We start from the raw sequence: 14,354 nt of genomic DNA, 5'->3' as shown, positions 1-14,354 counted from the left end.
ATCGCCACGTATAGGAAAATTAAGTTGAAAAATATATTGTACCGTGATATAACGTTCCGTAATTAACGTATCGTGGATCTTAATCGCCGAAATAAAAGTAAAGGGACACTGAGGTTACACTTAGAATTCATATTAAAATAGTTTTAGATTTATTTAATAAAGGATTTCCAGGATCTTCGTCGATATACATTTGCACGCGTCTCTGCACTCTCTTTGTCTCAGCATCTTCCATACCACACTGCCAACGGAACAGTTACATTCGTTTGTTTCTCGAGACGCCGTGCACACACGTACTTCCACACACTCATATTCACATACGCGTGTCACTACTACGCAGCCAATCTAGTTTAACACACAAAATTATACATATCTCAATAACAATCATTATCGACACGTTGCTTATCAAACTGGACATCCCTTGGACGTGCTTTCAGGCAAAACGTCGTTGTCCGTTTTCCAAGCCAAAGACGCGTAAGTATATTTCTGGTCCTCGACAGAGAAGGGAATCTTTCCATAAAAGGATATTGCGGATACAGATCTCTGGTGATCTGCCGTTGCATTATACACATTGTGCCCCGGTTCATAACGTTGTATATATAATATATCGGCGATATTGCGCAGAAATATTTGAATACATCGGTCACTACTCGACTTGTCCCTACGTCTAATTCAAAATAAACAGGCGCGCACCTTACTGCTCGAGTGGTGTTTATTGCGTGCTTCGCCAGCTTTATCGAAATTAAAATCTCCATTTCTGTCTATAATATAAGTTTATTCGACTGTAAAGTCAGATATGTTATCGGTTTTCAGGAGATATTGTGGCAAGGGTGAAAGAAGATTGAATATGAAAAGGAAGAGCGGATGGAAACGATAGCTATAGATCCAATATCTTTTATAATAAATCCATCTAACAGAGGTCGTAACTTAGAATAAAAGTTTTATATTAGATCGAAGGCCCGATCGTTGGATTTTCTAGGGCGGTACCACGCAACATGCGATTTTTAGCATGCTACTGATGCAGCTTTTGTGCGCACGTTGGTCGATTAGTAAAATCTTTCTATTCGATTCTTGTTTCTATAAGGAGAAATTGGAACTTTTATTCGAAAAATTCACCGGTTTTTAATATTCCGGCGACCAAAAGGAATTCCAAATATTTACATCGGATCTTGCTTCGTTAGTTCGTTCATGCTTTTTTCTTTCAATAATGTCACGCGACTTTCACGTATTATTTCAATGCTCGTGAAAAAAACATTCTATTTCAATCGTGAGATTATTTTACTTCCATTACGACGGTTTCGAATTTCTTCATTTAAACTAACGATGTTGCGTGGGCTTTTTAAGTTACTTTTCAAGCTTACCTTTGAGTCTCCTGTCGTTTGTGCCACCTACTTGTACCGAATAAACCCGCGAAAGCAAGTAATTATTATTTCTTTTCTTTTTTAAATTCAACGCCAATCCTGTACTCGTCCAACGAAATTGAAAAATTAACAAAAGAAAAAAGAATTAATTTGTCTCCTTGTAGAAACTCGTAGCTAAGAAAACGATCGAACGAAGAAAGGGGAAACTGTTAAAAATAGAAATACAAAATTGAAAACACTCTGTCATCGTGTAGTACTTTAAAATCAAGAGATGTTGGCGTGGTCGTGCACTGGCGAGAGATACGAGTGACATGCCGCGTGCTAAGGACGTTTATTACGTCATAATGATCCGAACTGCCGGCTTGCCGAGTGAATGTAAGCGGCTAAAAGAGGAGAGAATACGACACGACGTTGGTGGTGGTGCGTGCAACGTTACGACGACATAGCGGCTGCAAGCGTGAATGAACGATATAAATCAGGGTTTGTAATATCACGTCGACGCCGGTGTGCAGACGCCGTTTAGGCATATTGTTTCTGTAAACGAGAGAAATATAACGGCGCCTGGCTATGTACAACATTTCCCTGGCGGCTCAACAACAATGAGAGTCGCGTCTTCAACAAATTGCCCCTGCGTGGGCTCGCAGCCGTGCAACCTAGGCAAACTTTTCCCTTCGCGTTAATGAATTATTGTATTTTCGTTTCATAGCTCGGAGGGTTTCCACTTTTTGAGCTTCGACGTTACGCGAGATTCAATGCGATCGAAACTTCTACGAACTTCTTTTTAATCGTTTCACGGTGGAACAAGAGAGCAAGACAGCTAGAGATTTTGCTTTTCAGATTTCTATAATTTCGCATATTACATATTATCGTGGTTTCGTTTCATAGCTCGGAGAGTTTCCACTTTTTGAGCTTCGACGTTACGCGAGATTCAATGCGATTGAAACTTCCACGAACTTCTTTTTAATCGTTTCACGGTGGAACAAGAGAGCAAGACAGCTAGAGATTTTGCTTTTCAGATTTCTATAATTTCGCATATTATATATTATTATGGTTTCATTTCATAGCTCGGAGAGTTTCCACTTTTTGAGCTTCGACGTTACGCGAGATTCAATGCGATTGAAACTTCTACGAACTTCTTTTTAATCGTTTCACGGTGGAACAAGAGAGCAAGACAGCTAGAGATTTTGCTTTTCAAATTTCTGTAATGTCACATCATCCTAAGGATTCTTAACGAAATAAACGCATAATCGAGACGGCACATCTTTATTTAAACCAGAGGTCTCGATGATCAGCTCTGCGAATGAAGAAACGGAGAAAAGTGATGATATACAGGGTGGTTGGTAACTGGCGGTACAAGCGGAAAAGGGGTGATTCTACGCGAAAAAAGAAGTCGAAAATATAGAATAAAATTTTCTTTTTTTTTAATTTTTCCATCGAAACAACGATCTACAGTGAGATCCGTTATAACGTACCGCACGCGTACCGAGCGAAAATTCAAAGTCGATTTTCTCGAAAACAAAGCCTCGAACGAAAAATTTTTATTCTATATTTTCGACTTCTTTTTTCGCGTAGAATCACCCCCTTTTCGCTTGTACCACCAATTACCAATCACCCTGTATATATATTTCTTTTTCTTCTTTTTTTTCAAAATTCATCTTGCTCTTCAAGATTATTTACATATTCCGACTCGCTAAGTAAACTTACTGGAAATAAGTAATTTGTCGCGAAAAGACTAATCGCGTGTCTAGGCAATGAAATTGAAAAATATAGAAAATACAAAGTTGATCGATTTGCTCTGTGAGAGTTTCGTTTATTAACCTATTAAGGTCTAACGTGGCGTTACGTAACATTTTATTTTTAATCTGATATCGCGATATTATACGTAGCGTCATATCGTGCGTAGAGTACTTATATATCTATTCTACATAACTCTATTATCATCGAGGAAACATTGATCAATGGAATAATTAACCTGGCTGCTCGAGGCAATACGCGTGCATTAACTCGTTAACACCGTTTCATTATTATCTCAAATTGTGCGTCAATTTTCGGTTGCATCTTCGCGACAGCTGTAAATCGGCCGCTTTCAATTAAGCTTCTTTGATTATAACCGTGTCCCTGAACCAGACAAAGTCCCCTAATTCCAATGTTCGAGGACGCGCGTCTGGCGCGTTCCTTTGTGCTAATGGAACAGAGAAATTCGCGAGAACACACCTAAGAATGGAAACCGTGTCTTGGTCGGGCGAGTGGAAAAGTCTTGGAACGCTGAGGACTGGAACAACGACCGAGCCTTCTTTCTTTAAGACGTTTAAAGGTTTAAAAATGGGCGATGAAAAAGCGTGAAAAAAAACGAGCGTTACAAAGAAAGAAAGAAAGAAAAAAACAACGTGAAAACGTACAGAATAAAAATTGGAATAGCACAATAGCAATAAACAAATAAAAAGTTTAATTTTTGAAAGATGTGATCTTCGCTCACAATCTTTTCGAACTTTGAACATCGATAAAGCTACACGAGCGAAATTAAACGTTTCGTTACTATTCGATACTGGATGATTCGATTTCTTTCTTTGATGTTACTTTACAACTAGCGAGAAATATTTTAATACGATATATTCGAAGATGGAAAGAATTTATTAGCTACTGGCAAACGATTATTTTAATGCTACGACAGCCGACAATTTTCAAATTACGAGGAGAGTGGAAAAACCCGCGCGTAAGCTGAGAATCAAACAGCAAGACGATTCTGATAACAAGAAATTACTTGATAATAAGTCTTGACAAAATTTCCCCTCGTAAAAAGCGGGGAATGTGATTTATCAAGATACGTTGAGACGAAAGAATAGCGCATATCGAATATATATGTATACATCTGCAATATCGAAGGAGAATTCGTACGGAGCGAAATTTCGTCCGTGATAGTCTTAAAAGAGTACACAGAATGGAAGAAAAATTCGTAACGCAACGATGAAACACGAGAGAGTGCAACGTAGAACAGTGGACTGTCGTAAAGGGGAAAGAAATAAAAGAGGGAAGAACGTAAGCAGAGCAGCGAAAAACAAGCAATAAAGTGGAAGGAAAACGAAATGTAATGAGGAAGAGAGGGGGAAAAAAAACGAGCGAAAGATAGAAGAGGTTGTTGCAGTCTGTTGACAGTGGTTGAGGGTTTCTGGTCGTCCAAAGCACAGAGGAATGCAAATGATCGCAGCCAACTCGATATGCAAAAGAAGGAAAGAAGCCACGAACTAAAAACATTGTGAAAAAAAGGGAGAAAAAAGAAAACAAAAAAAAAGACAGAGAAGTAAGAGGAAAAGTCGACGAGGATAACAGAAAAGAATCCTCGATCGTTCGAGCTTCCTAGAAAAGTATACTCCCGTGAGCATACGCTATGAGTATACGCCTGTTTAACGTCGATGCCTCGTACTTTGAAGAGCATTAGAGGGTAATGCACAAGTATTCGCTGAAATATATAGGGTGATAAAGAAAAGAGTCTAGTAGTAGGGAGACTTATACGGTTGACTATGAAAAGTCAAAAATATTACTGTATATTAGCGTGTCCATTTTATGGAAAACAGACAGGGAAATTTTCTCAACAACGTTACTTCTCGATATCGAGAGCGTATTATAAAGGTTAAATTGCAGATTATTACTCGCATGTAATATGGATCAGCTCAATAAATCGAAAAGTACAGGGAAGCGATAGTTGTTAAAAATACTGTTTTTTTTTTTTTTTAAATTTACCTTGGGGTTAGGTAGGATTTACCTTGAGAAATTTATAAAAAACGAAGTTGTTCGGTTTTATACCTGCGATAAGAGGGTCGTAACGAATTACAAATTTTCTACAAGCTTTCCTCTTGATGAAAGTTCGAATCGCGAATATGTAAATATATTAGAACAGCGAGCTACGTTTATTTTCGAAATCGTGTATCATTCGTATTGTCTTACAGGTAAAATAAATTTTACGATCAAAACTTTGTAACAGATAGGTACTAGGTTTGTTACACATAGATCTCGCGAGTATTTTGGCTGCGTGCCACGCTACCGAAACGTTTAACAACGCTACGATGTAAAGTATAATATACGTGCAAATTTAGCTGAAGCAGCATATTGCAGAAAATTGTTTGTTTCCACCATACGCACATATCATGATTAGCAGAACTCCCTTGCGAATAACTTTCAAAGAATTGGCACGAAATAATTTAATCTCTTCAGATACGAAAATATATAGTTTGATGGTTCTGTTACGGAACAATATCGAAACGAAACTCGCGTGTAATTTCCCATGACGGTCTATAACGCACAGCATGCCATGACAGCGCTCCAAGCTTTGTAAAGATACATTATACAACGTCTTATATATTATTGTTATTATTATTATTATTATTATTATAAATATATCTTCAACGAAGAACGAGAATCGCAAGACTGAAGGTTTTAAGCAATTCGTAAGACAAGCATGTACATCGTAAATTTATCTCGTCTCTCGCGGGAGACGTTGGTGGGAGGAAAATGAGGAAAATGAGAAAAAGAAGGAGGGTTTGAAGCACCGGCACAAAGGAAAAAGAAAAAGTCTACTAGAGTATGACGAGTACCCCTTATTAAAGTCCATTAAGCAGTGTTTCCTCTAATTGCCTCATCTTTTTACCAACGCGAGCCACTGCTACCTTCTCTTAGGAATTTTCTAAAATTCTAGAATCGAACGACGCGGCCATGTATAATTAAATTCTATCGTTCAGTTTTCCTCTGATCGCGAACAACGATGGCGTAGACGGTGTACAGTAGGCGGAAATGAAATCCTCGTTCAATTTAATTTGACATATTTTCCAGAAATATGCGAGAACTAGGATAACATTTATTTTTCATACTATACCGTCAACGACGTGTTAACGAGTTCGTAAAACCATGAAATCATAAAATTCGCAATTATCTTGGACAACCGCAACCGAGTAAATCGAACATCACACGAGACAAACGCGACAAGTCCGTTTTCCCATTAAAACGCTAATAAAATTTACAAAATAACACGCGCGACATATTCGTACAACGTTTGTGCAAGTATTCGAATACTTTCGTAATGTATTTCGCTCACGAAACTTCAATCGAAACGACTACGATGATACAGCGGACTATTTACAAAGGGAAAGGTACATTGGCAAACTTTGAGTTGGAAATGCCAGTAATTAGCTTGTATTCTTTTTAGACCTCGTTCAGTTAAATTTCCCTTTCAGCTGGAAAGAGCTACAGCTCGTGAAATTGCAATATCAGAGCGGAGACAAGCGGTCGCCTACCTTTGAAAACTTCTTTCCTCTTTCTGATTTTCGAGTTTCAACGTTAATCTCGAGGCCGTTGCTTCTTTACCGGTCCATCACCCGGCTACGTGAGCTTCGTAATTAATTAATTCTCTCCCCTTTTAATCCAGCTTTCGTCATTATTGCACTTGCCGCTCTTTTTTATGTTCCTTTCTTTCCTTTGCCACGGATGACCTCGGCTCTGTCTCATTTTGTTTCATCCAACTCCCGCAGGACTGTTAATAATTAGTTCTATCTTCGTCCCCCTATTTTCTCTCGTATCTCTACGTGTATTAAGCTTCTACAATTCCACTTCCTCTCTCACTCTGTCGTCTTTTTTTTCTTTTTTCTCTTTCTTTTTTTTTTTTGTACGAAAGTGTGAAACTGATTACGTTGCGGTGGATCTAGCTAAAAAGAAACGTTACAACGTCCTGTGGTGAAATTGCCGCGTGCGAGATGCTGTGATCTTTGTATCGTTGGCTGCTGCTTCTTGCGAGTTTTTACGAACTGATGAATTATACGTATCGTGTATTATTCTTACTTCGTATTATTGTCGTTTTTAATTCAGGTGAATCTGAGCTTTAGAATTTCATTCGAGTAAAACCATTTAATTAGCAAGACGATTGACGTTTACGACTGTGGTACACAAACCGAGATGTTCTCACTGAAATTAGTCGATAAATTGAATCTTTTTAACGATCAGGATCTAACGAAACTCGAGGCGCGAGATTTGCCAAAATTCCGAAAAATATCAAGTATCGAAACGTCGAAGTGATCGTACACGTTCGTCACAGAAGAGAGCATCGTACGCCGAGGATAAAAGGATAAAGTATAGGAAACTATTTAAGAAAAGTAGAAGTGACCTAGGTGCCCTCTGAAAAAATGTGTACATCGCTTGGAAAAAAATTACTACCGTCACGTACTCTCCGTGCTATAGAATACAATTTTTACAAACAAAATTCTCTCGTATCCCTGAAAACAACGAAAGCGTCGAGAACAAGATCGTTGCCTCGCGCATCGTGTGTCGCAAAATCACCGGATGTCGATCGATCCATCCATCGAACGTGAAATTTTGTTACGGGGACCTTTATCATTCCTGTTTTAGGGGAAAAATTTCATCGACGGTGAGCACGTTGCTTCGAGATTCATGCGAAAACGTCGGTCGTTGAATCGGCCGAGAAAGAGTATGAAAAAAGAAAAAAAAGAAAAAAAGATACAACGAAACGGCCAACGCGAGCTGGACGGGGACTGAAAGCGCGGCTTAAAAAAACACAGAAGGAGGGAACAACCGAATGAATACTAGAGCAACAGAAAAGAGACATCGCGTGGAGAACCGACTTTGTAACGAACAACAGCCCATTCCGCATTACCACCTTTGTTGCACAGAGTCTGTGTTTGTGCGCGTTCTTTAACGCAGAACTTCGTCCAACTTATTGGAGGATTCGAGTGAGAACGAGACATAAATGCTTTGTTTTTACGCGAGGATAATAACGATCGTTTATTAGGTACGTAAGTAAGTTCTTTCGATCAACAACGTCAATGGATAGAGCGCGGATGTCGATGGAAATTTATATTTTTATCAAACGTCATAATGGGTATTACGCTTTCGATATTTTATATATTGCTGCATATTATGTGCGTTTTTTATGTGGACATTTTTGGAATTTTATTAATACGGTTTATTAATTTTATTAATACATTTTATTAATACAGAAATTGCTAGATCGCGGATGATTATGCAAACAAGATTGACTTTTTCTTGGGTACAGTTGAAGAAGCGCGAATCGAGCAGAGATTTGTTTTATCTTCTTGAACATTAGAACGATTATTTTAGTTTTGATATACATATTTTTGTTAATATTCTTGCGCTCTTGAATTTCCTATATTTTTATGCGGAACGATCGAACTAACTAAAATACATTTCTAGCCAATATAAGCCAATATTCGCACGCTATGATAATTAACTCAAAGTTGGACTAACTTTATAAGCTCCGGAGCTTAGCTTATGCAACACTGATTTTAGATGTAGGATTGATATGAAAATGACATGAAAGTTAGTTAGCGGTCTATTGTATGTGGCATCTATTCTAATAGGAAGTTTGTTCGCGTTATATGCAAAATCAATTATATTATAGTTTGAAGACCATTTTTCCCTACGGCGATCTTCGTACGAAGTACGACTTCGAATATCAACGATGAAAGTATAACAATATTAAATGGAATTTAATTGACAGTTTACATACCACGTTGTTTCTAAAGCCTGAAATACGTCAAAACTCTAACGTGCATCGTTGTTCATTTCACATTCCATTTTACCATTTGAAAACACGTAAGATATCAATAGATCGAGTGTAAGTAGCTTTTAATAGCACGCTTGCGCTCTTTAACGTACGTAATTGTTAACTCGTCGATATCATCTTGTTTCGCCTAATGAAATTGCATTTTTACTAGTCCCGAGCTCTCTCATTATTTTGTATTTACCTCCTATAATTATCGCAATGTATTTCCATCTTGATCTACGATCGAGTATATGCACACGACACGACGTTACGTTAATAGGATAATTTTATCGCCGCTCTGTTATCCTCTACAAAACATACTACAGCAATTTCTCCGTTTCACGTACAACAACAACGAACCGAATGTTCCTGTTATATTTCCGAATGCACGACTGTCTATTTGAAAATTCCTCGCTCTTTAACCACCAACGATAGACTATTCGAGGGACGTTTATTTTATTCGTGCGCAAGATTCCATGCTTCTCGGTCCACTACTGCCCGCTAGACAATTTCTTACCACATTCTAACTAACAGTAAGAAAGACAGACTATTTGAGGGATGTCTATTTTATTCGCGAGTAAGGTTCTATATCTTGTCGATCCATCACTGTCTGTTAGAAAATACCTTACAACATTTTAACCAAGAACGACAAACTATTCGAAGGATGTCTATTTCATTTGTCAACACGATCCTACGCTTCTCGACCTATCACTGTCCGTTAGTTAAAATTCCTTGCAATATTTAAGTACGAAAGGCCAGGCTGTGGTATGTCTATTTTATTTGCCAGCAAGATTCGCTCTAAAAACAGCGCCATAGAAAATGCTACGAGTCTCGCAGGGCAAGCGAGAATTTCACCGCGCCGCGTTACGAAAACAAAAGTTTCGACGATTTCGAATTTCAAATGTAGCGTCGTCGTCTCGCAGCAAGGAAACACGCATGGTCGGAACGAATGCGGCACACGCGAGGCTAAAGCGAGCAGAAGCAAACGTGGAAGGAATGCAGGCGAAAATCCCATCGTGAGAATAATATTCTCGTTCGCGTCGATTTCCACGATATATTTTACAGGGATTCGCCGGGATTTCTCCTTCGTCAGCGTAGATCGGGATGGCGCGCACGATTTATGCATGTACAGGATATCGTAGTAGCGGCGGACGCAGCCGAGGAGTAGGCCGATTCCAGGGGAATCTCTCGATAATCGTCGCCGTGTAATCGCGTTTGCACTCGAACCGACGATTTATGACCAGTCACGTCAGTGCCAAGCGTACGCGTCTACCTTCGGCCGCTGATTAATGCGGCCGGACCTCCACCGTGGAAATAACATACAGAACTCGCGTTTTCAACCGGCACAAACGTCCTCCGCCGTGACGTGACATTTAACGAGCCGTTTTATCGACCAACGCCCCCTCCTTCTTCCGTGTTTTTCCGTTTCCCAAATTCTTCCCAACGAACCACTTGGACACCCGACCGAGTCGTACTACTTGCTCGATAGCCATTTTCATTGCGGCGTGTCGGAAAATACGCGAAGGACATTCGGAATATGCGAAAACGACGAGGGAAGTTCGCGTAGAGAAACGAGTCACGGACGATGATATTTTATGGGCATTTTGTATTTTGCCAGAATTACGAATTTTCACGTTTGGTGGATCGAAGAAAGGATAATTTTGCACGCGAGCGAAAAACGAGCCGGTTGTCAAGCGTCTAATTTAATAACGACACGATGTATCTCGCGTTAGTCTCGTCAATTCGTGTAACATTCGACTCTATATGGTAATATGTTGGCGCTATACGAATTTCTTAGGCTCTTGCATCGATCGAGAACGGATCGAAAGTGCAAATGGATTAAGCTAAAACACGCTGATCGATTCAATGGTAGTTTCGCTTGAGAAAAAATAATTTACACGAAGAAACATGTAGCGCGAAAGAATTAGCGAACGCCAATTAAGCGTAAAATTTGAACCGAAGGAAAATCGCAAGAAGGGAAAGGCCTTTTGTAAAATTATTCCACGTATAAAATGTTAACCGAGAATCATGGCTATTCTCCAACAACTCGTATCAACGCTACTCCGAACGAAGTCGAATCGCACAAAAGCTCAAACACGTAGATTATCCCATTAATGTGCCTGGTGATTATCATTAGGGCGAGGAAACATGGAATTAACGTAAAATCAAAGGCGCGAAAGCGTGTACAGGTTGGCCGGTCTCGCGTGCAAATTTCAGATACAGGCGCGGTACATGCCGGTTATTGGAGCGTGTTGGTCCAGCTCCAATTCATCTCGTTGAGCGTGAACGTCATCGCCGTTGTCGTCGACGCCGACGGTGTCGCTGGCAAAAAGCCTCTTTCACGCTCCGGGATTCCGAGCCATCTTTCTCGGCTTAGGTGCTTTTTGCAAGCCAGTCGTTCGGAAAAACGGATGGAGTGCGATAATACGGGAACTCCTGGAACTACTTGCGAATAACCTGAGAAAACAGCCGCGCTTTTGTCGAATCCACAACGACGTTTCGTTGCGAGCGCGAGCTAATTAAAATGTCGAACTGCTGCTAAACCGATTATTTTCCGACTACCGCAGAATTTTATCCGAAGAACGTGCGATCGTTTCGGACGTTTCTTGCGATCGAATTAACACGGAGAAACGCGATAAATTTCTAATATCTGGCAATTTGTTTTTATCGCGGAACCAGGTGATAGATAGGAAACTTTTTCTCCATGTACTGTGCTTCCAACGTGAAGGCAAATGTATGAAAATTGGAAATTCTCTGGGATGGAATTGGGTTTATAAAATTTGAGAGGAAGAACAGCGACAAATTATCGTATTTCATTTTTCCGTTACTTTAGTAGCGTGTGAAACAGGATATTTTTTTCCCACGCAACGCGCTTTTGTACAGCGAACGTACGAAGATTGAAAGTCCTTTGAAATGAAATGAAATTTGCAGAACTCGACGTGGAGAAGCGCGATGAATTATGATGTTTAACAATTTGGCGATTTTTCTATTAAACCGGCGATAAACCGAATATTTCTGATTCTACCGCGTTTCGGAAGTTAATTCGGAAAATTGGAAATTCTCCGGCATGAAGTGGAATTTATAAAATCTGAAACGAATAAAAGCGATGGATTATAATATTTAACAACTCCTCCGTGTGGCAAACCGAATATTTCTCGATATACTCGGCGTTTATCCACATACTGTACGTAATGGAATTACATTAAATTTACTACGTTCGAAATAGAAAACTACAATCAATTTGTAATATTAAAACTCCTTTTTATTATTTTTCCATATTACTGCATTTGCATTATAATTATTATGGTCGTATATTTGATTCGTTTCGCTGTAATGGCAGGAAGTAAAATTTCGTTTCGGAAATTGACGCGATGAAATTGACACTTGCGGGTTTCGCTGCCTACGTTATTGTTTGGTAACAGAACTCCACGGCGTATCGATTCCATGTTAATCAAATGAAAAACACGTCAAAGACACGATTCCCATTTCCTGCTTTATCTATGCGTTTTATATCGTAGCGACAGTTTTCGACTAAAAGCAGAACACGTACGCATGCTGATAGAGAGAAAGTCGCAGCGTACGCGTTTGTATGCGTTTATCTACTGCACAAACGTAAGTGGCCAGTTCGTATTGAAAATATCGGGTTGGTAACTAAGTGATTGCGGATTTTGTCATTAGGTGATATTGATAAAATCCGCAATCACTTAGTTGCCAATCCAATAAATCGAACATAATAACATTTAATCATGAAAAATTACAGTAATTCAAGTTACAGTAATAAGAATATAAATATAATGGAAATATTAAAAATACGCGAATAAAGTGGTTTTTAATTTACCTTCAAAGTAAGCATCGCGCGAAACTCGCTGAAACTGTGCAATAACTGTACAACAAAAAGAAGAAGTAACTTTACTTTCGACATTTTTACCGGCTTAATCCACGCTTTAAAATTAACAGAACAACCGCAGAAGCTTTTTGCGTGTATCTCAAAGTTTCCATACGTTTAGTTAAAAATTCAGGAAACTAAACAAGGTCGGTGGAAAAGTTTCTGATTGGTGTAAACGCGTCGAAAACTAAAATACGGATTCCCAGTGTCGAAGAACGGAACAAACTAGAAAAGAGCTTTTACTAAAGGGGAACGTTAATTTTTGGATAATATACAGGGTGGTTGGTAACTGTTGGTACAAGCGGAAAGGGGGTGATTCCACGCGAAAAAAGAAGTCGAAAATATACAATAAAATTTTTTTTTTTAATTTTTCCATCGAGACAACGATCTACAGTGAGATCCGTTATAACGAGACGCGATAAAGTGCACGCGTACCGAGCGAAAATTCAAAGTCGATTTTCTCGAAAACAAAGCCTCGAACGAAAAATTTTTATTCTATATTTTCGACTTCTTTTTTCGCGTAGAATCACCCCCTTTCCGTTTGTACCACCAGTTACCAACCAACCTGTATACGTAATGTGCTTGCGACAACGAAAGTTATAACGCAAGGTGAGCTGAATCAAATTTTACGTGTTGTTTTCTCCGTAATTACTGTTAACCCCCAAAATTTTCAAGTTTTTTTTTCCTTAAATTCCCTTCGAAATTTGCGCTTGCGTTGTATCCTCGCGATAAATAATTTTGTGGAAGCGAATAGGTCGGATTCGTCGCATAAGTCGGTCGTAAGATTAACGTTAAATCGAATGGTCGAAATCCAATGGAATTACGTATATTTATCAGACTGAATCAAATTGAATGATCGAATGAAATAGGAAAATAAAATTAACGTTTGATCCGCACGTTGAGCATCGATTCAGCTAACGAGATTGAGAAATTTCATTAAAAAATGGTATTGATCGGGTTGGCTTTCGAAAGGCTCGATCGATTCTAAAACGCGTGATTTAGCCAATTCAAACGCTACAACAAGCCGATAAAACCATCATTCAAGAATAAATCTTTGGAAATAAAATTTCCGCTGATTTCAGTACAAATTTCAAGAATAACGTAATACAATGTTACATGGAAGCACATAATCGAACGTTTCCATTCGTCGTTTACGATAATACAACAAGAACAAAACGCTTCACTGTGTTGTTATTTGTAAAACAATTCGCTTTATTGTTGAAATAATTCCCACTTTAAGAAAAATGGTTTGCTCGAATTACGGTGAAAGAACGTCTCTTCCAAAGGTATCTTATTTTCACAGAGTGGAAACATTCGCGTACGTTGCGCCTCCTTTCTTCTTGGCAACCTACCGCCCTTAAAATTCACCTCGAACCCCGCGAAATGCAGAAAGGAAGCCCGAAAGCTATCGGGGAGCGCGTCTGGCGATATTGTTAGGAATGCAAATTAAAGCATTCAAAGGCTTTGATGAACTTGCGTGAGTTCTGGCCAGCTTAAAAAAACGAGCTAAAGCGTTGATGGAAGAAGAAACGGCGAAAAAGAAAGA

General features: G+C 39.1%; 1 protein-coding gene across 1 annotated transcript in view; it reads right to left on the bottom strand.

The window, feature by feature from the left end:
* The window catches only part of stet (stem cell tumor), a 501,199-nt gene that overhangs the window by 41,075 nt on the left and 445,770 nt on the right, over positions 1–14,354 (bottom strand). The window lies entirely within an intron of this gene.

Source organism: Bombus vancouverensis, chromosome 4, assembly GCF_051014615.1.
Source record: "Bombus vancouverensis nearcticus chromosome 4, iyBomVanc1_principal, whole genome shotgun sequence".
NCBI classification, from domain to species: Eukaryota; Metazoa; Arthropoda; class Insecta; order Hymenoptera; family Apidae; genus Bombus; species Bombus vancouverensis.
This window is presented reverse-complemented; position numbering and strand designations above follow the sequence as displayed.